Genomic DNA, 24,327 nt, shown 5'->3' on the forward strand with positions numbered 1-24,327 from the left:
ATTTAAGTTTTTTGGGGGTCCCCTGGTGACCTAGTGGTTAAGATTCCGGGCTTTCACTGTCCATGGCCAGGGTTCAACCCCTGGTCGGGGAACTGAGATCCTGCAAGCCGTGCAACACGGCCAAAAAAAAAAAAAAAAAAAAAGGTTAAAGTTTTTCTTAAAACTAATATCAAAACCAAACGTTTTTCTTACTGTCATACCAGTTGATATTCATAATTGTCACTGTATGTGTTTAGGATTGCAAGGTCAGAACTCCAGAAGCTGATGATTTCCTGTAGGGTAGCTTGCCTATAATTATATGTACTTAATTTATAATGATTTCTCATCTCGTATACTTTTACTTCTTAAAATAATAATTAAAAGACTTAAAATAGTACTCATATTAAAATAGATAAATACAGAATCTTTAACTAATATATCTAATCACTCATTTAAAAGATCAGAGAATAGCAAGATAAAACTCATCGTCCAATCACCTTTCCAAGCTGAACCTTCTCTATCACATCTCACCCCCCTGCCAAGTGGTTGCCCAGTCTATTTATTCTTTAATACCTCCAGTTATTCCTTTACTCAAAATATCCAGAAATAAATACTAGTTAACGTGAACATTTCCCACAAATACTTAGTGTTATTTTTTTCCAAACTATTACAGTTTTCACATGAACACAATTTATTCATGCATCATCCACCCATCAATTTGTTCATTCATTCATTCATTCATTTAATCATCACATATTTAATCACTACCTGCTACCACTCTAGGCACTGGAGATGGGGATACAATAGTAAACCATGAGACTTGCTCTTTTTCCTCCTAAAGTAAAAAAATTTTCTGATGTCTACTTAGAGCTTCAACAGTTCAAGATAGCCGAGCATCTATGTTAACATTAGCTGCAGTTTTCAGAAGCTTAACAAAATGAAATTTATTTTGTACTCCTTTAGCAGTCCCACGTAGGTATTTCTTGTTGGCAGTCAGCTCTCCATCATGAGTGATTCAGAAGTCCAGGCCCTTTCCATCTGGTGGCTTTGTTTCCTGGGGCCTCAAGTTCTTTGTGTTGAGCTGGCAGCCAGGGGAAGAGTTAGGGTGGAGAAGCACACCCATTTCTTAACTGCTGTGGCCAGAAGTGACACATGTTACTTCTTCTCACATTTCATTGGCAAGCAGCAGTCATATGGCCCCAATTAGGTAGAGAGGGGTTCTGGGAAATGTTGTCCCTGGCCAGGCAGAGACTTCCCAGTTACAGCCTTATCTTAGGGTAGACAACTAGCCACCTCTGAGACACTATCCCAAACTCTTGCATTATTTTTCAGGTGTGAGTAAGTTTACTTCACTGTGAGCAATGGGGATCACTTGCCTATTTCAATGTAATGTTGCTGGGATGCATCTCTTTTGTAGCCTGGTACTTAAACAGTACATAAATACTTAAATCTTTCAGAGCTTCTCTCCTTCTAATTTTTTTTATATAACAAAAATTATTGAGTATCTAATAAGTGATTCTCTTTGGAGCAATGCTTAATTATATAGGTATGACTTCATATTTGTATTCATTGGTCTTATTGGTAAACATCACTTTCATCAGGGTCTCTGATTCTCAGAATTATCAGTTACAAAATCTAAGCTTTTACAGAGCTAAACTGAAAATGGCTAGCATTTACATAGAAGTTATCGATTTTACAACACAGAGACTGTAATGGTTTAATACATGGTCTTAATCAGAGATTTATTTTCCTAAATGTGTGTGGGTTCTAGTATATTTTCACTGATTTGGCTATATAGAGTGCTGATAATTTCCGTTAACTTTCATGAATGACAACTTTATCACATTTTATTCTCTATTCAATTTTTGTCTCGGGGCTTCACTGTCTTCATTTTGTAAGTAATGCCACTGATTTGTTTATGGAAACATAAGCAAAATGGATGTAAACGTCACTGAGGTCCTCAGAGCTAAATGTAAATTACAATGGTTGGGAAGATTTTTCAGCTAGCAAGAGGAAACCCAACCTAAAACTGCTTAAGCAAGAAGGGGATTTATCATCTCAGAGAACAGGAAGTTTAAGATAGTGAAAGACTGTAGAATACACACCAGGGTTGGGTCTTCAGAGGGTCAAAGTGGCCTCACAGACCAGTTCTCGCTACCCTGCCGTCCTGGCTGTGTGAGCTGACGCCTCTGGTGGTCACAAGATGGCAGCAGCAGCCCCAGACACTGCATCCTCGCCCAAAGGAGCAGCCTTCGGACTTTCTCAGGACTTCAGCCTTTACATTCTTAAGAATTAAGGGCCCCAAAGAGCTTTTAAAATATAATTATATGGGTTATATCTATCGATGTTTACCATTTTATAAATTAAAACTGAGAAACTTTAAAAAATATTTATTAGTTTATCGAACCCATGTCCCCTGCACTGGCAGGCAGATTCTTAACCACTGCGCCACCAGGGAAGTCCTGTAATGTCTTTCTTAATAGAGAACAAGTGGGTTCTCATATCTACTTCTGCACCCAATCTGTTGTGATATTGCACAGCATGGAACCTCTGGATAAGACCAATGTACATTCACGAGGGAATGCGAGTAAAAATGCAAATAACATCTTAGTATTATTAAGAAATCAGACCCACAACTTGCCTGGGAAAATGTCCTCATATTTTTTTTAGGAGCTAAAAAGCTGTTTTCAAAAGGCTTCCCTTGCAGACTATCACTCGGGTTTAATTGGCCAGAACAGGATCAGTCGCCTATTTCTAAGAAAAGAGAATAGAATTGTCAAGATTGGTTTATACCAGTGATTCTTCCGTGTGGGTCAGAATCACCTGTGGAGTGTGTTAAAACACAGGATGCTCAGCCCCCAACATGAGGGTTTCCATCAGAAAGTTTGAGGTGGAGGCTAAGAATGTGTGTTTCTAACAATTCCCAGGTGCTGCTGTGGCTGGCCTGGGATCCACTGTGAGAACCAGTGGTTGAGACCCGGATGGGGGTGGGCAGTGGCCAGGCTTCCGGGAGCACTGGTCAGTGGAGGACATGGACAGCTTAACACACTGGGTTTTGTTAGCAAGCAAGAGGGGAGAACGGTGGTTGGTCCAACCGTGTTTGCTGTACTTATAGCCTCAGAAAGTTTATGGTAGATGCCTGCAAAATGGAGAAATACTTGAACATTGGTCCTGTTCGTGACCTCATACTGGTGACCAAGTATATTTTGGATTCATGGTCAAGGGAAGAAAAGGGTGAGTGAGGGAGGAGGGACAGAAAAGGAGAGGATGGGTAGAGACAGAAATTTGATTTTAAAATGCTCGCTCTTTCTTCTTCTACAGCTTTCCTAGCTTAAGAAATGTAAATTGGGTGAATTTGACATGGAGAAACTAAATGTTAGGGGGGAGGTCTACGCTTTGCAAACTCATTTTGGCACTTTATACTTTAACAAGTCCACTGAGGTCTACAATTGCGTGCAGCCAAGCCCCCACCCCCTGGCAGTTCATTTTGTCCTTCACTTAGCACGGCCAAGTTAAATGAAATATTCCTGACAGTGGGTTGTTATGAATATTCCAAACTATAGAGAAGCCACAGGTTAGGAAAGGGTCCTATGCATTTCTCTCTATTAACAAATCTCATTGAAAGAGTCATAGAGTTTTAGAGTGGGGAAGGATCAGGGACCAACACCCCCTCCCCCTTTTACAGGCTGAGCAGTGAAGATCGGAGAGGCGGAGTATGTGTCCAAGCTCACCCAGTCACCAAGTGATGGTACGGATGATAACCCTGGGCCTTGTGATGATGTCTGTTCTTCCCAAGTTCCAACTAGTTCTTCCATGTGGTGGCTAAAGCAAAGACAAAAAGAAGATATAACAAACAGGTTATATACGACAGAGTAACAGCTGAGACGCAAGTGTTTAAGGCATTTGATATTGGAGTAAAGTCGTTTCTGCTGTATTATGTTTTGGCTACCAGACTTACACCCTGATCATCTTCAGTCCCAACCGACAGCCCTCGGCTCTCAGCTCCACGACTGTCATCCCCAGCAGCTTCCTGGAGGGCAGCCAACCTTGTGAGGTTTGAGACCAAGCTGGTTCCAGCCCCGCCCCGGCTGTGCGCGCAGCTGCCCCTGGCCAGCCCCAGGTGAGGCCACGATTCCATCTTCTCTGCACTCTTGGCACCTTCACCTCCGAGGCCTCCCGGCTGTGGCTGGCCTGTCATGGCCCTGACACTGAGCCTGGAAGAAGCTGTGTGTGTGTGGGGGCGCTGCTCTCCACTCACTCCTCCTCCTTCAAGAGTGAGGCAGTTTTAGGACCTCACTAGAAAAAAAAAAAGTTTGCCCAAGACAACGATGTACTTTAAACACAACAAAATTAGAATTGTTGGACCAGGGGGTTTCAAAGGCCAGTGGTAGGGTCCGCATTGCCAAATCTCCTTCTTAATGGCCCCCAGCTGCCTCAGATTTCTAAATTATAGTCAATTTTTATTTCATAATTTGAAAGGTTTTTTTTTAAGCTTAAAATGCTGATTCACAACTGATTCAATAGATTTCTGTAAATGAGCCTTCAAGTTAAAATGGCTTAAGGAAACCATTTTCCTTCTGAAAAGGCAGAGAGAGGGAATAGGGAAGGTGGTGGTGGTGGTACGGCGGGGGATGAAGGGCACCCACCCTGAGTAACAGGGAACAGAAAGAATAGTAAAAATAAGAACCAGCAAGGCACAGCATTTGGCTCGTGGCAAGCATTTAATACACTGGAGCTCTTATTTTTGGTTAAGTACCTATTATGTATCAGGCACTATACTCAGTGCTTTACATAAATTATTTTATTTAATTCTTTCAGCAGCCCTGTGAGGTAGATATTGTTATTTGAATGTACTGTTAAAGAAGTGGTGTTAGGGGCTTCCCTGGTGGTGCAGTGGTTGAGAGTCCGCCTGCCGATGCAGGGGACACAGGTTTGTGCCCCGGTCCGAGAAGATCCCACATGCCGCGGAGCGGCTGGGCCCGTGAGCCATGGCCGCTGAGCCTGCGCGTCCAGAGCCTGTGCTCCGCAACGGGAGAGGCCACAACAGTGAGAGGCCCGCGTACCGCAAAAAAAAAAAAAAAAAGACAAAAAAGAAAAAGAAGAAGTGGTGTTAGGTATGTTGTTCTTGTTATCACTTGTTCTAAGTGGTAGAAGCAGGACTTCAATGAAGATAGTTGCTTCGGAGACCATTCACACCACCGCTCACGCTGTGGGAAACTGCAGAGGTGGAAGACAGACCCGAGAGCCTTTGCAGTTTTGCTGAGAGTTGGCTGCATTTGTGCCAAACAGTGCTTGAATAAAAGAGAGTTTGCACATGTGAGCCATAAGGAAAACTATGGTATTAGGAGAAGAGTGGTTTCAAATTTAATATTTTGCAGAAGAAAGAACACCCACATTGTTCAGTCTTAATGGTATTTGTTAAATCATTTTTAGGCTGTTATATCCATTGCATTTGTTAGGTCAAGAAAAGTTCTTCAGGGCTTTCCTGGTGGCGCAGTGGTTGAGAGTCCGCCTGCCGATGCAGGGGACACGGGTTCGTGCCCCGGTCCGGGAGGATCCCACATGCCGCGGAGCGGCTGTGCCCGTGAGCCACGGCCGCTGAGCCTGCGCGTCCGGAGCCTGTGCTCCGCAACAGGAGAGGCCGCAGCGGTGAGAGGCCCGCATACCAAAAAAAAAAAGAAAAGAAAAGAAAAGAAAAGAAAAGTTCTTCAACTGCATATTTTCATCTTTCATCAGTTTACGAACTATTTAAGGTCTAACAGTCAGGGTCAGATTTTTCAAAATTTGCTCCAGGTCCTGATTGCTGACCCCAGTTAATGCAGTTGAAGCAAAATACTCATTACATTGCAATGAGGGAGGATTATCTTTTATGGTTAAGGTACTCTAAGACTTGAATGTAGTTTTACTTCTGAAAGGTGTCAAAATTAATTTTAGAGATGTTATAAAATGCGATTAAATAATGCTCATATTAATACTTCTCTTGAACACATTATACTTATGTGCATATGTTAATGAGGCAAATATTATCGTTTAAAAACTTTTTAAAAATTAAAACAATCTAGGCAGCACTTGCCAACATTGGTGAAATTGTAGGTATGTAATTTCAGGATTTAAAGACTCTAGTCCAACTCTTTTATTTTCTTTCTAACAACCAGAAATTCACGGAAGCCGGAATTCTTAACTCTGAAGCCGAAGCTGATGTGAAAATTTTGGCAAATAGGCAAAACAGAAAAAAGTGCGGAACACTTGCAAAGATTAGCTGCTATACTTAAATATATAGGGCATGTTATGCCTCAAATCAAGAAAGAAAGGATGCTGCTCGTCTATTTTTTTAAAAATACACATACATTATTTAAAAAATACACATCACACAATCAGCAGTGTCATTTCTGTGTACGTGATGGAAAATGAAGGACGGATGCATAAAGTTTCCATTCCTAGAAGGACATCAATTTAATGGGGGGAAGAAGGCTGTGAATTCTTGTTCCTCTGTGTGAGTTAAAATGACGCTATCCAGTCCTTTCCCCATAAGATCAACTGAAAAAGATACGATATATCTGAGATCAGATCGTCACCATCAAAGACACTTCAGTGTCTTTATGCAGACATACGGTGGTTCACACTACAAGCAACGTCCGCTTTCTACAGACTTTCAACTTCAAGAGTGTGATATCCACTTCCGGCTCAAATTAAGTTAGGACCGCACACAAATCATTACATTACCGGGTAGGAAGGATTCCTCAAGGGGGTGGGGTTCAGACTGGCTAGTTACTGTTTTCACTGTTGTCCAGGCTGTGTAGTTGCCCCGAGGGACGAAGACTGCGGGGTGCGCGTGTGTGACACGTGCGTGAGAACCGGTGGGCGCGCGAGTGGGTGTTCGGCGGTTGTGTGTGCGCTTTGAGGGAGTGCTCGCGAGTGTGCAGTGGCTGGAGGGTCTGTTTAGTTGGGGGTTTCGCGCGTGGCAGCAAGCAGGTGACGAGCGCGTCAGCAGCTTGGGCCGCGGCAGAGCGCGAGGCGAGGGTGGCGGGGGCCGCGACCCCAGTACGGAGCCAGCGGGCGTCAACGGACGGGACGCGGGTCCCCGGGGGCGCGAGGGCGCGAGGGCGCGAGGCTGGCTGGGGAGGCGCCTGCCAGCCGCGCCGGGTCACGTGGCGCGATCACGTGGCGCACAGCCGGGCCCAGCGGCGGCGGCGGCGGCGGCGGCGGCGGCCGAGGGAGGCGGAGACTCCGCGGAGACACTGGGGGAGGCGGCGGCGGCGGCGGCGGCGGCGGCGTGGGGCTGCTGGAGGCGGAGGCAGAGAGGCGCGGAGGAGCGCGGGGCCGCCGCCACCGGCGCCCGAAGGTGAGGCGGGAGCTGGGCTCTTGTCACCGCCGTCCCGGCCCGGGCGCTGCCGCCCTCCCATGGAGGAGGTGGCGGGCCCGGCCGCCGGGCGGAGCGCCCTCCGGAGCCGGGCCGGGAGCCTGTCCCCTCGGGGCGGGCGCTCGAGCCCCCAGCCCCGGCCAGGCCCCTCTGCCGGGCTTGGGCGGGGGTGTGTCGGGCGGCCCCCGGCCGGGGCTTGGGCGGGGGGCGGCGGGCGGCCCCCTCGGGTGGGCTTTCCCGAGGGCGCGGTGGGGAGACGGTGGCCGACACCCGGCTCCGGGCGGCGCTCGCTGCCGTTTAGCGGTTTTAGTCTTTTGTTTCAGTGTCTAAGAAAATGGGGCGATAGAGGAGCTTGGTGTGCGCGCGCGCGCGTGAGTGTATGTGTGTCTGTGTGTAAATCAGGAGGCGTTTGGCTTGGAGCCATTTTTTTTTTCTTGATTGTGGAGACAGAAAACCACCTTAATTGTGGAGACAGAAAAAACGGTTTCCCGGGGGAAACTGTGCTCCTCCTCTTCCTCCCCGGCGTCTGGATGGAGTGGATTTCCCTCCCGGCCTCTGCCCACCTTCTCGTCCTCCAGGCTGTCCCCCTCCCGCCTGGCCTTCCTGCCGCCCCACCTCCGTGTTACCCCCGACCGAGCGGGGTGTCTGCAAAGCGGCCCGGTCACCTGTCGTGGCAGCTGCATGGAAATGCTGGCGCTTCTGCTGTTTGGTCTGTGCTGTTTCCTCTGGCAAATCACGGGGATTCCGCTCAGAATGCCAACCCTTCCTCTTTTCTCTCTGCTTAAAAACAAAGTGCATGATGCTGCGTCTGAAGTTTGACCGGCTCGGGCAATTAGTAGGGAGAGGTGTCTACTTTTTCTTGTCACACCACTTTAAGGTTGGAAAGGTGAGGTTCATCTAGCTTTGTGGAAGGAAATAAGGGTGACACAGTTCTGTCGGGGATGGATGTGACTTACCTGCTAAATTGCCGTGGTGATCAGAAAGTCTTCTAACACTTCTCCCCTGGTGGACAGTCAGCTCCCCTTACAGGGAGCTCTGCCCTGGATTTCTCTATTTGGGGATTGTCCTCCTCTTTGTATTTTGCAGTAGTTTAGCAGCACCTTAAGGATACCCAGTAGGCAGATTCTTAAAAAAACACAGGGAAAATAATTTATTTCTAAAGTTTTGAAGAATGTAAAAAAACATTTGGGAGTCCCTTTCTTTGTGCCTCTCTGTGTCTCAGGTTTGCATTTCTTGGAGTTTAGTTCTTTCAGGCAAGGCCACAGGGAATGGTGCTATGGTCCTGGAGGATGCTCATCCCCAGGCCCTGCAGCACTGATTGCTGGGATTTGGGGTTGTGATGGATGGAAAGTGACAGGGCTCCTTGCACATAGCCACGCCGCAAACCAGAGGCAACTGCCTGGACTCCTGGTGATCTGGTGGGGCAGTTTGGAAGCTGATCTCAACATTGTACAATGATAGCCACGCTCAGATTGGGAGGAACTCAGCCGTCCCTTTCTATTTCTTGATAGTTTACTGTTGTGGAAATGAGTATATGAATAAATTGTGAATAGCTAAATCTAGTGTTTAACCATAGGACTTAATTTGTGTGAGAGAGTTGCTAGAGGATGTGAATTTCTTTGGAGAATTTTAAGTGCTCTATTTTAGTAAGGGCTGTGAAAGTAGCAGTGTTTTCCTGTGATGGGGGGAGGTGTTGTTGACCTCTAGAGTTGGAAGTATGTAGTACTGAGTTAGAGGGATCATATAGGGAAAATTTTTTTTAACACAGTGAAGCTTTATGACATGGGAGAAGAATAGAAAGCCCAAGTTAACTTCCTGTGCCCGAGAAATAGTAATGTATTTACTACTGTTTATTTTAAAACCAACTTTTCATTTAGAAAAGATGTGTGTATCATATTGAACTTTCTAGTTTTCATATGGAGCTATATGAGTGGTAGTTTGATTATTTACATTTTCCCCACCAAAACCCTGCATGGAAAAAAACTTTTTTAAGCCATAAAAGGATATGTGGTTCATGAAACCTGTTTTATATTGAACCATCCAACATTGATGCTGAGATCCCCAGTGATGAAAGAACAATAAAGAGACAGCAGCCTTCCTTCAGTGCTTTCCATGTGCAGGACTAAGCTAGGACATTGTTCTTCATCTGTTTCACTGCATTTACAGTATCAATGATCTCTTTCCTGTTCTCTTCTGTGGATGGAGAAAGATTGAAGATAGATTGGGTGACCCAACTATGCATGTGATTCATCAAATGCATTAAAAAATTGAGTAAGGGCTTCTCTGGTGGCGCAGTGGTTGAAAGTCCGCCTGTTGATGCAGGGGACACGGGTTCGTGCCCCGGTCTGGGAAGATCCCACATGCCGTGGAGCGGCTGGGCCCATGAGCCACGGCCACTGAGCCTGCGTGTCTGGAGTCTGCTCCGCAACGGGAGAGGCCACAACAGTGAGAGGCCCGCATATGGCAAAAAAAAAAAAAAAATTGAGTAAAACTTCTGTTATGAAATGTCTTGATTTAGTTATTGCATTGGTTTCTATTGGTTCCTACCCTGTGAAGTATTTTCAGTATTACCAAAAGCTTTTCCCAAATTGTACATCTCTCCTTAGTGAGACTGCAGGGAATATGTAATTGAAATGTCGAATTTCTTTTAGTTTGGTTGGGATAATGTTAATTTAGTCAACTAAATTTTAACAGATTAAAATACTAAGTTTTTTATGATAAAATATACATAACATAAAATTTACCATGTTAACCATTTTTAAGTGTACAGTTCAGTGACATTAAGTGCATTCACATTGTTATGCAACCGTCACCACCATCCATCTCCAGAACCGTTTCATGTTCCTGAACTGAAACTTTGTGTCCATTAAACAATAACTTCCCATTCTGTCCTCCTCCCCGCCCCCCACACACTCCTGACCACCACCTTTCTGCTTTCTACTTTCTATCTCCATGAATTTGACTACTTTAGGTCCCTCATATAAGTGGGATCATACAGTATTTGTCCTTTTGTGACTGGCTTATTTCACTTTGCATGTCAAGGTTCATCCATGTTGTAGCATGTTTCAGAATTTGCTTCCTTTTTAAGGCTGAATAATATTCCATTGTATGTATACATTACATTTCGTTTATAAAGGTTCTAAATTTTAACATACTAAGTGTTAGCAACTGAGGTAATCTCATGCTGATCAAGAGCTCTCACTGGAAATTATTTGACTATGATTTGTTTAATTAAAACAGAAAATCAAATTAGTTGTTTTAAAATTTTATTTAATTTTATTTTTTAATGCACAGTACCTTTTTAAAAGTTTTATTTATTTATTTTTTATACAGCAGGTTCTTATTAGTTATCTATTTTATACATATCAGTGTATATATGTCAACCCCAGTCTCCCAATTCATCCCCCGCCCCCACCCGCCCCAACTTTCCCCCCTTGGTGTCCATACGTTTGTTCTCTACATCTCTGTCTCTATTTCTGCCTCGCAAACTGGTTCATCTGTACCATTTTTCTAGCTTCCCATGTATGTCTTAATATACGATATTTGTTTTTCTCTTTCTGACTTACTTCACTCTGTATGACAGTCTCTAGGTCCATCCACATCTCTATAAATGACCCAATTTCGTTCCTTTTTATGGCTGAGTAATATTCCATTGTATATATGTACCACATCTTCTTTATCCATTCATCTGTTGATGGACTCTTAAGTTGCTTCCATGTCCTGGCTATTGTAAATAGTGCTGCAATGAATATTGGGGTGCATGTGTCTTTCTGAATTAAGGTTTTCTCTGGGTATATGCCCAGTAGTGGGATTGCTGGGTCATATGGTAATTCTATTTTTAGTTTTTTAAGGAACCTCCATACTGTTCTCCATAGTGGCTGTATCAATTTACATTCCCACCAACAGAACGCACAGTACCTTTTAAAAATATGGGAACCATGGGGGATGAAACTAATATGTATGTTATATCCTTTCTGGGTCCTTTAATTTCCCTTCCACGTGGATAGTGACATATGGTACATCTTTCTGAAATTTGCAGCTGATGCAGATGATGTTTTTTTCCTCAGCTAATGTTATAATGGTATATTTTGCTGTATGGAAGAGCATGAAGGACTCACCCTGAGGTATACATACATTGTGTAGGAATGTTTGATTATTTCCCTTTATTTGCCACTCTCCAAAATCATGAGTTGGTTCCCTGCCATCTTCCAATGGTAATGGAGCTAGGGTCTTTTCTTTCCTTTTTTTTTTTTTCTTTTTGAGGATCTTTATGAACTTCTCTGTTTTAGCATATATGATGCGTTTCAGTCCATTTCAATTATTGTCCTTTTGATGCTCAAATTGCCATATCTTTGGGCAGATAGACTTATTCAGTTTGGCTCTGAGTCCTTATGACACAGCTCTAGTAGCCTGTAGTAGCTTCCTTGCTTTCTGGTGTGACAAGATGTTCCAGGCTCATCCTGTAGCCTTCCTGTTCCAGGTTTGGAATCAGAACAGACCATTTTTAAAAGAAAAATAAAAGAGAAAGTAAATGACCAATAAATATATTAAAATATTCAACTTTACTAGTAATTGAAGAAATGAAATTAAAAGCAAAAATAAGATACCATTTGTTATGAACCGAATGTCTCGCCCCCAAATTCTTATGTTGAAGCCCTATCCCCCAGTGTGTTGGTATTTGGAGATGGGGCCTTAGGGAGGTAATTAGGGGTAGGGTGGAGCCTTCATGATGGGATTAGTACCCTCATCAGAAGAGACAGACAACAGAGAGCTCTCCAACCCCTTCCAAAACACTTCCCTCCCCGCCCCTCACCATGCACAAAGAAGGGGTCATGTGAGCACATAGCTAGATGGCAACCACTTACAAGCCAAGATGAGAGGTCACAAAAGAAATCTGCCTTGTTGCCATCTTAATCTTGGAGTTTTCAGCCTCCAGAATGGTGAGAAATAAATTTCTGTTGTTTAAGCCACCCCAGACTGTGGTATTTTTTAATGGCAGCCTGAGCCAACTAAGACACCATATTTCAATGATTATATTGGCAATGTAATTTAAACTCAATTTAGACCTTACTAGATGTGAAACAATTTGGTAAAGCTTGATATAAAGTATTATGTTATTATGATTACTTTGGGTATCCATTCTCTTGGTAGTCTTAATATTTGGGCATTTCCTAATTTGGAGTGGGAATAAGGATGATAGTAATTCCCAGTGCTGGTGAAGATGAAGGGACATGTATACTCTTTGGTCTCAGTAGAGGTGTAAATTGATGCACTTATTCTAATCTTTTAAAAAATTTTTTTTAATTTGGCTTTGTTGGGTCTTCGTTGCTGCATGTGGGCTCTCTCTAGTTGCGGTGAGCAGGGACCACTCTTCATTGAGCCGTGTGGGACTCTCATTATGGTGGCCCCTCTTGCTGTGGAGCACGGGCTCCAGGTGCGCGGGTCTCAGTAGTTGCGGCCCGCGGGCCCTAGAGCGCGCGGGCTTCAGTAGTTGTGGCTCGCGGGCTCTAGGGCACAGGCTTAGTAGTTGTGGCTCGCGAGCTTAGTTGCTCCATGGCATGTGGGATCTTCCCAGAGCAGGGATAGAACCCATGTCCCCTGCATTGGCAGGCAGATTCCGAACCACTACGCCACCAGGGAAGTCCAATGCACTTATTCTAAATAACTACTATTATGTGTCAAAACGTAAAATTTGCATAACCTTTAACCCAGCAAGCCCACATTTAGGAACTTATCCTAAAAAATAGTAGGAAAAGTTAGCAAAGGTATATGTATACAGTAAAGAACTATTTACTGTATACGGTTATTTAGTAAATAACCTTAAGTAAGGAATTGATTAAATAGATTAGGTTACCTTCTTTGCATACAGCCATTGAAAATAATGATATAAATCTATATTAACCAATCTGGAAGGAGGCCCATTATATATTATTGAGTGAAAAAGAGAGGTTACAGAACTGTAGGCATAGCAATTACATATAATATAGGCATAGAAAATGCTGAACGACTAGGCTTTGCAGGCCAAGAATCAGACCTTCGAGGAGCTAGGCTTCAGGAACCGCCTAATGGGCAGTCTGTTACAGGTGCCGTGGTCTTGAAGACAGCACCCACTGATTTCATTCTTGTGTTGAAAGATTTAGTTTTCCTGGGGAGAGACTGTGATTGGCCTTGTTAGGTAATTTGCCCTTTAGCTGTATGTGTGTGTGTGTGAGTGTGTGTGTGTGTGTGTGTGTGTGTGTAGGATTGCTCTCAGTTGACAGTCCCACAAAGATATAGAATGGAGGAATCACAAGGTGAGTTGGGGTGCTTTTAACTAAAGAAAGGGAAGACATTCCAGGAAGACAAGGCGATAGATGCCCACTACACATTCAGTTAAAATTAAATACATTCTTTGCTCATAAACATTGAATTAATTACTGCATCTCCATAAATTACTACACACTCTGATAAACTTGGGCTTTCTTTTCCTTTTAACTTCTGTTTTGTTCATGTTAGGACCTATACCAGTGGGTCAACTCTATTTGATTTCTGGCTTTCATAGAAAATGGATCAAAATTAAAATTTTGGATTATTCTTGGATTGTAAAAATTATACCATTTTTCCTTTAAATGTGGTTAATCCAGAATCAAATATATTTCTCTGATGTCAGTAAGTAGAAATAGAAGTCATTGCGCTTATGTGGTGACAAGGATACCCACCTTTGAGAGAAAGTATTTTAAGAATAGAATGGAAAAGTAGTGTTTATGGAAAGCCTCCTAGTAATGGCGTAGTAGGCTGTAGAGTGTAGAAAATTATTCTGTAGGTGTGCAGAGGTGCTGTGCAGATAATACAGACTCACTTGAACATCTTTCTCACTGGTATTATTTCTAATCAAAAGCACAATTAGAGTCAAAATGGATGTGAAAGAGCTTTGAGAAAGATAACACACACTACAACTTAAGATTTACAGTTTCTCACTTTTTAAAAATTGAAGACTTAATTTAGATCTTAATGGATGTGAAAGGATTTGGAAATGCATAATATAAGTTATTATGTTGTTACAATTATTTCTGCTATGTCTTTTTTTGGTAGTCTTAATACTTGGACATTTTCTCCCAGTTTGGAATGGGCATAGTAGAACCACTGTGTTATAGTTTTTCTTGTATCAGATCTGTTCGTGTCTGGTTAAGGCTAAGAATTGGCCTTTTTCGTGAATAATTTTTATGACAGTCTCAACCTTTCCTCTTAAGTCTCACCTGTTGATCCCAAGCTAGTTACTGTGTGGGACACTTGGTTCTACAGGCTCTTTGGTATCTACTTTCTAAAACTGTTGCTCAGTGTTTTCAAATTCTCCTTTGATAGAGACAAATATCACTGGGTTCAGAATTTTTTCATCCTAACTGAATGTTTCTTTGACCAGTTTCTTGCAATCAGCAAGGGAAGATTAGTTTAAATTTTGGAGGCAGTTACACCTGGTGTGTGTGTGTGTGTGTGTGTGTGTGTAATTTTCAGTCTCTGGCAAGAGAAATGAAGAGTCTTGTGTAGAACATACTTTGAGTACCATGTTGTTGGCCCCCTACGAACCTTTCCTTCATCTTTGGCTTTAAGAGTGTATGATACTGTCCTGAGGAAACACACGGCATTGTGTCAGAGTGCCGGGGTCCTCCATGAGGACAGGCCGGTTAGTACTGGGACAGTTTTAATACTCCAGAAAAGCTGATCAGTAGTGATGTTATCATGTGCTGAGAATATACAGGATTATCTTCGCATGTGAATCAGTTTCTGAAGCTTCAGACAGTCCTCTTAGCCACAACCCAGATGGACAAATTCAGCTCCAGTGGTTAGAATATCAAAACATGCGTGATAAGAAGTTAGCCTGATGCTGTGGATGAAAACCCTGGACACCAGAGCTGACATTTCAGGTGGCCATAGTTACTGCTGTGTTAAATCATCAGGAAGTATATGTATTAACATCTGTCATATTACACAAGAATGCCTTCAAAAAGTCATTCCTGGATTTAACTTACCTGAAAGAAAGAAGTGTAAGGAGGTTGGATCATGGGGACAGCTAGGTGGATGAATATGGCTAAACCCAGGTCACATTTTCCAGTGCCTACAAATAGTTGGAACCCTTTTTGTTTTTGTGCTTGCCGTCTTTTCCCAGGAAATGAGAAACCCAGTCTGTGTTTCCTTTGTAGGAAGTTAACTTTTCAGAATTTTCTGATCTCTGAATGATGAAATAAATTCTGTAATATTTGAAATGCTTGGAATAAAATACAGCAACTCAGTAAAAGAAAGCTCACAGTTTGCTTATTTTATTCCAACAGTAGTAATTTTTAATACTATGACAGAGTGAGAATGAAAGTGGCACACACATTGTTCTGTCTCCTCACCCAGCTTTGATTTTGAGGGACTTGGGGATAAATTAAGTAGCGTGGGATCGGGGTCCCGCCCACAATCCATCCGTCATAGCTAACTGGAGCATCACTTTCCAGCCTTTGTGGATTTATGGCGTCCTGTTTGTGTTTGATTTTGCATCTGCTTCCTCCTCACCATTCTTACAGCTACGACAGCCAGGTCTCTGTTATCATTGGAGAGTAAAGTGCTGATATATGAAGTCCACAAGTTATCACCATAATTCAGTTTTATCTAATTATGTCAACCTTTAATTTTAACTAATCAGCACCAAATCTTTTCTGGACCATTAACAAGCTGCACAATTACATTGCTGTATGGAATAGATTTATTTAAGTTTTTGATCAACTAATTAACGTTGTTTTGAAAAATTTCGTGATACAGTACAGTGAATAGGACTTGTACTTATGTGTATTTATGTGCAAGAAATGGGATAGAGAAACATTAAGTACCATTGTAGGTCCCTCCTAGGCTACAAATGCTTTTCTTCACAGAGGTATTCATAGGAGCAATAATGTTTATGAGGTGCTTTGACATCAGTCTCCTATGAATTTAATGTAATAAGTTTATTGTAAATAAGTAGAGAAGTCTCAGGATTAACCCATGGTTCAGAAATGGTGTATTGTTTTTAATTCTGAGAGCCTTGGGATATCCCATTGTCTTCCCTTTCTTTGCTGTCTGTGATTTGCAAAGAACAGTGATCTCTGCTGATCAATGGTCATAGAAATGGAATCTCCTTGGCCGTCCTTCACCCGTGTTCAGATGGTGAAGTTTTTCTCTTTCATGTGACATAGAAGGATGTGCGTGTATTTGGCTTTGGGGAATTGAACTATTTCTCTGGTGTATGTAAGACAGCTGAAACTTGTGGGAGAGAGGTAGGCACTGTCACGTGAACTATACCAGTAATCACCAGAGGTCAATATAAGCCAGTTGCTTCAAACCTTTTACTAGATGGTTAATGACGAGCACGATTGGTTTAAGTTAAACCTCCTTTGGTGCTAATGAGCAGTAAGGTGGACCCAAGGTGAGATGTCTGAGGAAGGAAGCCTGCTGGGGAGTCTGGAGTTATTCACAAATTAGATCATGAATGAGCGTCAAGAAATTAAGATTGGGTTTAATTCTATTCTTCGTTTTGTGTCTACTTGGCCTTAAGTACTGTCTTAAGTACTTAGAGTTATTTTAAGACATGAACTACTGTCTTGTAGCATAGGAAACTCCAGGTAAGTAGGGCAACAGAAAGTCTGCCTAAGGTTAATGGAAGAATGTAATCAGCTGGGGTGCAAACTTCTAGCTCCTGAATTTTTAGCTAGTGGTTTTAATCATGGTCACACTATTCTGTGTGAAAAATATTTTATCTTTTGACTTCTGTATTGTTTTATGTATGGAACTTCAATGTTCTTTTTGCTTCTTAATTTTAATATAATATGACTAATATTAATTCTTAGTATAATTCTAACTGACATAAACTCTACATATATGGAGACACCTTGAAAGAAGTATATTCTTCAGATTCTCTGGTCCCCTTCTAAATTTAAAAGCACAGAAATAACAACAACCAAAAAATTACTAAGATTGGTTGGCTCTAATATAAACTGCTGAGTTAGTTGTAACTGTGTTTTATTTTACGAAGGTGCTTTTTCTCTGAATAGGTGAGTCTCTCTAGAAATCCAGGTAAATGGGGCTCCAGGTGGGAGGCGGCTGCCCACCTGTGGTGAGTGCTTTTCTGCTTCCTTTTTTTCTGATTGGCTGGTGCTGAAATTTGAATCTGGTTTTGACCTGCGAGGTCTTCGCACACCTTAGTCTTTTCTCAGGATTCCCACTTCTGGTTGTGGTTTGACCTGTTTTCAGTATTGTGGGCACCAAGTAGGTAAGCTTGACATATTGCGCTCATAAAGAAGAAAAGAGTCCTAGATTCTAGAAGGAGACTTTGGTTAGGAGTGGTCCAACACATTGAACAGGGTTAGCCGCTGTGGGGAAGGCTGCACTGAAGCTCTGCTTTCTCTAGCAGAGCCCCCAGGTGTGGGGGGCTGTCAGAGGCAGTGGGTGGAATGGGAAGAAACGTGGTTTAAAGGGACTGAATTGGAGTTTGGACATACAGATTTGATATGTGTGAAAGCAGTTGTAGCAGATGGAGTACCTAGGCATGTGGCCTTTTTTTAAAAATTAAAAAATATATGAAGTTTGCTATGTTATGTATATCAACCCCTTTTCTCGCATGTATATTATAAATATTTTCCCAGTTTCTTGGTTGCCTTTCAACTCCAACTCTGTTCATGGCATATTTTATGTATAAAAGTTTAAATTTTCTATGTAGTCAAGTCTTTCAATTTTTTTCCCGTAGTTTCTACTCTGATGGTTTGCTTAGAAAGTCTTTTCCCATGCAGTGTGTTTTTTCCCCTTCTTTTTTTTTTTCCTTTTTTAAGCAGACAGGTGTTTTAAACTTTTAAAAATAAGCTTCGTATCTTAGAATAGTTTTGGATTTACAGAAGGTACAAAGATACTCGGTACAGAGAGTTCCTCTGACCCAGCTTCCTCTAATGTTATCCTACAAAACTATAGAACATTTGTCAAGACTAAGAAATTAACGTTGATACGTTGTCATTAACTAAACTCTAGACTTACTTCTGATTGCACCAGTTTCACTGATGTCCTTCCTCAGGGCACTACATTGCATTAAATGGGGTGGGTTTTGAAGAGGCAGGACCACACATGGCAACGTGCTCTGGGGAGAAGCTGAGCTCGAGACACTGCACTGGTGTGGGACATGGCAGCTTTATGGTTTACAGAATTCTTTCATACATACACATGATTTAGACGGAAAATATTCTTGATCATCGGTCTTGTTAGACACACCTGCCCCTTGGAAGTGTGTGTCTTGGGAGTGGCGCTGTTCTGCATGTGTGCGACCACAGGGAACTTGGGCAGAGAAATACCTCTCAAACTGTCCAGACTGCCAGTTGCTGCCTCCGTTTTCCCTGCATTGTAATTCCCTAACATGTCTTTTGCTCTCACACTGTTACCTGGTTCTTCTGCCTGGACTGGAGTGGAAAATCATACGTTGTTGATTTTTAAGTCTCGGAGAGAAAGGCACCCTCACCGTGAGGAAGCGTTTTAAGTTCCTAGACGTCAAAGTAAACCCAGAATATCACTGCTTTCACCCTCTCGAATCACAGTACTAGGCACGGCCAGTCTTCTCACTTTACTGCCCAAATGAAGGGGGATGTATCTAATGAGAAAAAAATGTGGTTGGCGTAGGTGAACGCGTATCTTACTCTTTAGATGGGTTTGAGCCTCTCTGTGGCTCGCTTGCCCATCTCTACCCCACGGTAAGTGGAGACAGATGAATGAAGAGGTGGGGCGGGCAGGTGGGAGATTAGGTAGAACACAAGCCATGTTGGGTGGCTCCATGCCCACACTGCCTGACAGAAATAGCGTTAGCAGGGAGGCCTTAGATACCTCTGCACTTATTATCCATAGGCATCGCGACTCACACACGTTCACTTGAGTTGGGCTGAGCTGTCTCCTGGGTAACCACTGGCTTCTACTTGTGCATTCAAATCCGTCTCCCCTCTCCTAACTGAAAACACTTAGGTTTTCTTAGCCTTTTCTGGCTTGTAAACCACCCCCCCCCCCGCCTTTCGATTTAGAAGGCAGTGAGAATATGACTGCTGTGCGTGCCTGAGGAGGAGGGATCAACGCAGAAGTGAAGAGGACCCTGGGTTGGCTTCCTACGGACCCCTAAGGCAGTTTCTGTAGAGTTGTTCTGTTCCACCTCAACTCAGAGAGAGTCGGTAGATCATGTTGGAAAGCCTCCAACCAAGTCACAAGTAAATCAATAGAAATGTAATTTTTAAAGCAGAGATCCATTAGTAGATTATACCTGCTTCAGTTTGGCCAGACAGACAACTTTTTTTTTTTTGGGAGGAGTTTTTCTCGGTGGCTTGTGACTTTTTACAAGTTTTAGTTATCATTGTTTTTATAAAGCCTTTTTCCACATCTACTGTTTTATCTGGTCTTCACAGTAACCTTGCACATCATGTCAAGCATGTATTTTTTTATTTTATGAGAAAGCTGAGGTCGGGGGTTTGCCCACGGTCACATAACTGTTGAGCAGACGTCTTGGGACCTAAGTCTGCACCTGCTGATCGAAAGTCCGCATCTCTTCTCTTACCCCCTCGTTTGCCCTGTGGCCTCCTGTCCAAGCTGCTGCTGCTGGTTTTATAGGTGCATGTGGGTGAAGCTAGTGGGGTTTTCTCTTGGCAACAACCAGCACGTATCCCAGATTGATGACTAGCCGACCCTGTTGAGTGCATTTCTAACATCCTTTCTTCCCTTCGTCATGGAATTGGGGTTTTGTTTAGATACCCTCCCCGTCTGCATGTGCTGTGGGGAAGGCGATCCATCCCCAGCACAGGGATAAGTCCTGATCTGTTTCAGCCAGTCCTGCGGGTCCCACTCACCATCGGTGACTGCTGTAGGGATAAGCAAGAGACCTGGTTCTGGTCTGCCAGAGGTTCTGGAGTACTTCTCAATCTTAAAATGACAACACTAGGAAAGATAGTCCCTTTCCTCTGAGTACAGTCCTGTCTGGATGTGGTGCCTGGAGTTGTTACAGCCGCATTTCTACAATCTGAACGTGAAGCTGGTGCAGGGGAGAGGACAGAGCCGAGAAAAGAGCAGCGAGAACTCCTCGGAGCCAACCACGCACCTGCCTTTGGACTTATTTTGTGAAATACATTTACCTATTGTTTAAGGCAACCTGAGTTGAGATTATCTGTTACTTGCACTGAAAGACATGCTAACTCGTTCATTCATTCATACCACGAAGGAGAAGTGCAGGGTATAACGGTGGGATTTAATCTGGTCAGAAGGTCAGAGATGGTTTCCCTGAGGAAATGCAGAGGACTTGGTGAAAGAGATGCCTTTTCGTGCTGGGCCTTGTATCCCGTGTTTAAGGATTTTGGTCTTTATTGCAGGAGCAGAGCCCCTGAAGGGTTTCATCACTGGAGAGTGGCAGGAGAACGTGGAGCTGTAGTTAACTTAAGCTGCCTCTGCTAAAGGAAACCTTGGCTTAGCATTCCAAAGAGTCCCGTTGGATCTGCTGAGCAGGCAAGGATCAGTCAGTGGTTCAGGCCCTGGTGATGGTCAGGTGTGTCCACAAAACGTGAAAGAACATCTCTGCTTGGAATCTGGTGAAGTAAACAATCTACTTTTCCTTTTCTTCCTCCTTGCCAGTGTGTGTGTGTGTACACACATGTACATATCCATGCACAGAGGCAGCTTTCATGTTTTCTAATTTAGGCATAATTTGTGAACAGTCTGTCGTTCTCTTAGTGTTTGATTATTTAAGTTAAAAAATGGCAGCTAAGAAATCTGTGTTGGAGTTATAAAAACAGGATAGATAGTTTCATTGTTAGTAAAATTTTAAGGATATATTAATGTGGCTGAAATTGAACTTTTAGCATCTCCAGAGGTTTTCCTCCAGGTTTGATGTAATGAGATCTGCTGTGATTCTCATACATATGGATATATTAGAAAACTGGATTCCGTCCCAGTGTAATCAGGCCGGGAACCAGCCTGAGCTGCAGAGTGGAACTGCAACGAAAGCTGCAGAGTCTCCTGTAATCATGTTAGAATGCGATGTGGTCCCTCCCTATGTTTATTAATTAGTGGAGTTGTAATGAGACTCCCCCCCATGCTTTTAAGGATGCTGATCAGTGGGCATCTGGGCGGGATTTGAGTTGTGTTTGGGAGCCTTCTGTGTGCAGGTGGGAGGGATCGGTGTTTCAGGTGGCGGCAGGTGAGCCTCCCGCCAAGTCGGCATAATGGGAACAGGACTCTTCTGGGTTGCCATCTGTTTGTGGCGGATAGGAAACCAGCAGTGACTTCTGAGGAGTTCATGTTGAAATACTTAGGAATTAGTAATGCTGAGACTATGCTGATCAGGTATTAGGAGGTAGGGGAGATAGCCTGTGGAGTGGCTTTTCATCACTGCTGGTTTCAGGACGTGGCTGCCTGGGCTCAGCAGCCCCCGCTCCCACCTCCCCCAAACCGCAGCTCTCTTGTACCCACCCAAACGGCCACTCACGTCGCCCCGGTTCTGTTCTGAGTTGCCCACGGCAAGGGGACACGTTATTGACAAGACTGTCTCAGGTAACACCGTGCATGGTGTTTGTCGCAGGGTGGGGGGCTCAGTCTCTGTGACTCTTGATGTATCGTGTTTTTTTTGTTGTTTTAAATTGTGGAAAAATGTACATAACAAAATTTACCATTGTAGCTATTTGTAACGTGTACAGTTCGGTGGCAGTAAGTACATTTATGCTGTTGTGTGACTATCATGATGGGTCATGTTTTAACCAAGTAAAAATAGTGGATGCTTCTTCTCTGTTTACCAAATATATGTATAAAAAAATCATCAGCATGCTCTGTCTGATGGATGTCCCTGTGGTTTTTAAGCTGGGATTTCCTTCCTTTCCGCCTGGGAGTTGACTTGGTGGGATAGAGGTGCCGTGCCCCCGTTGTTCTGGGTTTAGTTTGCTGTTCCTGAACCTGGGAAGCTCTGCCCTCCAGGCACAGTGCTTTTTGACGGTACCCTGAAAGCTGCTCTGCCTCTCCTGTATTCCTCTTTAAAGCAAGGGTGTGGAATAGAGAATAGCTCACTCCCCTTTTAATCTAGCATTACTTGGTAGGTTAACTAGAGGAGTTGCCCTCGGGTGGCCTGCTGAGGATGTGTGAGGTTGGAGTCACCCTGTTCAACCCCTGCTGCTGCATCAGGTTCTGAGGTGCTGCCTGCCTTTCTGACTTGCAGACCCGGCTGGGTTCCATCTGCCACCTGCAGGTTTCTAGCTTGCCTCCTTCAAAACAATCAACAGAAAGGACCACAGAGCCCTCTGTTCGTTAGGGGACTCCTGGTTATAAGTTAGAGAGACCTAACTGAACTCGTTTATACACTAAAGGCAATTTATTGGAAGGATTCTGGGCTGTGTCCTAAAATCTCTGCAGGGATACAGCTGGGCTTCAGGCCAGGAGCCAGAGACTGGAACACTCTGTGGATGGGCCTGGGAAGCTCTTTCCTTCTCTCTGTCCCCATCTCATAGCTTCCTTCAGTGCTTCGAGTTCTTTGTTCCAGACCAGCATCCTCTGCTCCCTGGTCCATGTGGCACAACGTGGCTGCCAACACCCATGTTCTTCATTGTTATGATCCCGGTGTCTAGAGACTATTTTCTCTGTTCCAGAATTTCCTGGGAAGAACTCATGAGTGGTCACAGAAGATGGAACCAGGCTGTGAAAGCACCTAATACGCTTTGCATTAGAAATTACACAGAACAGTGAGACCCCAAACGAAATCAGAACGAAGTGCTACCATCTCCACTACCAACAAAAAATCCAGTGAGTTGAGGAGATGAACCTGCCAAACACATTCTGGAATCACCTTTTTTAAAATTAAATTTCTTTTTTAGTGAAATAAATTAGAGCCTATTTTTATGTCAGCATTGTTTGAACTCAGAGAAATTGTGGCCAAAGTTTCCTTGAGCAGGGTAGCTTGATGTGGGAGATAGATTCCTGAAAACCTGAGTATAAATACAATATTTTAAATTAAATTATATTTTAAATATACAAGGGGAGTCAGTGGTTAAGGCCCTGACTGCTTGCTATCAGAAGGAATCCTTCTGTAAATCTTTTTCTAAAATGCAGTAATTTTAACCTTATGAATTTGGATCTTCCTCTATCACATTTACCTAAGATCAAAGTGCACCAGTGGATTGTCCTTCCTTGCCGTCATTATCTTGTCGGGGTCACTGGCTCATTGGCAGATTGAACGCTCCACCGACTTCTGAGGTTATGAACAATAACAGTTCCTCTTTTAGTTGTTTGGTTACACCCATAGATCCCCTGTATGAATTTGAGAATTCCTCTGTGAGTTGGAATTAAGTTGGGATTGAACACTCTGTCTGAATTGTGAAGCTGTATGCAATAATCCAAGCAGGTTTGAAAGTATCACTTAGTGATTGCAAGGAAAAGAGCAGTCTGACAATTCTGGGAATTAGTGCCATTTGAGAATTTGGGAATTGGTCATGTTGTCAAATGTGCAGGATCTGTTGTATTTGCACAACAGTCGTAAAGGTGGTTTATTACCTATTTGACTTATTAGTGTATTTAAAATTAAAAACTCAGTTTCCCTCCTCAGAAAATGTGGGTTGTGTGGAAGTATGAGTATCACTGGCCTTGAGGGGAAGGGCATGGTTAGCACCTGAGTAAATATTGGCGTAGTGGAAGATGACACCCTCTGGAAGGCTGCTCTATCTGACATGCCCCTCACTGTACTAGATTTCCTGCCCTCAGAAGGATAGGAAACATTTCTGCTTTAAAGAATTTAGAAGCCACTGGTATTCTAAAATAGTGCTGAAAGAGCCCTGCTGTTGGATGAAACCTGGGAGTACTGCATGTGGGTTATGGGAAACCCTTTATTCCATATGACCTTTCTCTCCTTGTGCAGGCCTCTTTCTACATACCATGGGGGATGCCTCTGACATGGCTTGTCTTAAATAGAATGCCTTGAACCGTCCTTCTGTCTCAGAAATGCAGAGCTGGGG

At 43.3% G+C, this 24,327-nt stretch overlaps 1 protein-coding gene across 2 annotated transcripts in view; it reads left to right on the forward strand.

The window, feature by feature from the left end:
* Positions 1–7,187: 7,187 nt before the first annotated feature.
* The window catches only part of TULP4 (TUB like protein 4), a 224,608-nt gene continuing 207,468 nt past the window's right edge, over positions 7,188–24,327 (forward strand). The window contains exons 1-2 of one of the 2 annotated variants that reach the window (XM_060283534.1): positions 7,207–7,321; positions 20,710–20,925. The gene's annotated coding sequence lies outside the window, so the exon portion shown is untranslated. Of the gene's footprint in view, positions 7,322–20,709; positions 20,926–24,327 lie in introns of both variants that reach the window. The other variant, XM_030853049.2, reaches the window with a different exon arrangement.

The sequence above is a fragment of the Globicephala melas genome, chromosome 14, assembly GCF_963455315.2.
Source record: "Globicephala melas chromosome 14, mGloMel1.2, whole genome shotgun sequence".
In the NCBI taxonomy this organism is placed as follows: domain Eukaryota; kingdom Metazoa; phylum Chordata; class Mammalia; order Artiodactyla; family Delphinidae; genus Globicephala; species Globicephala melas.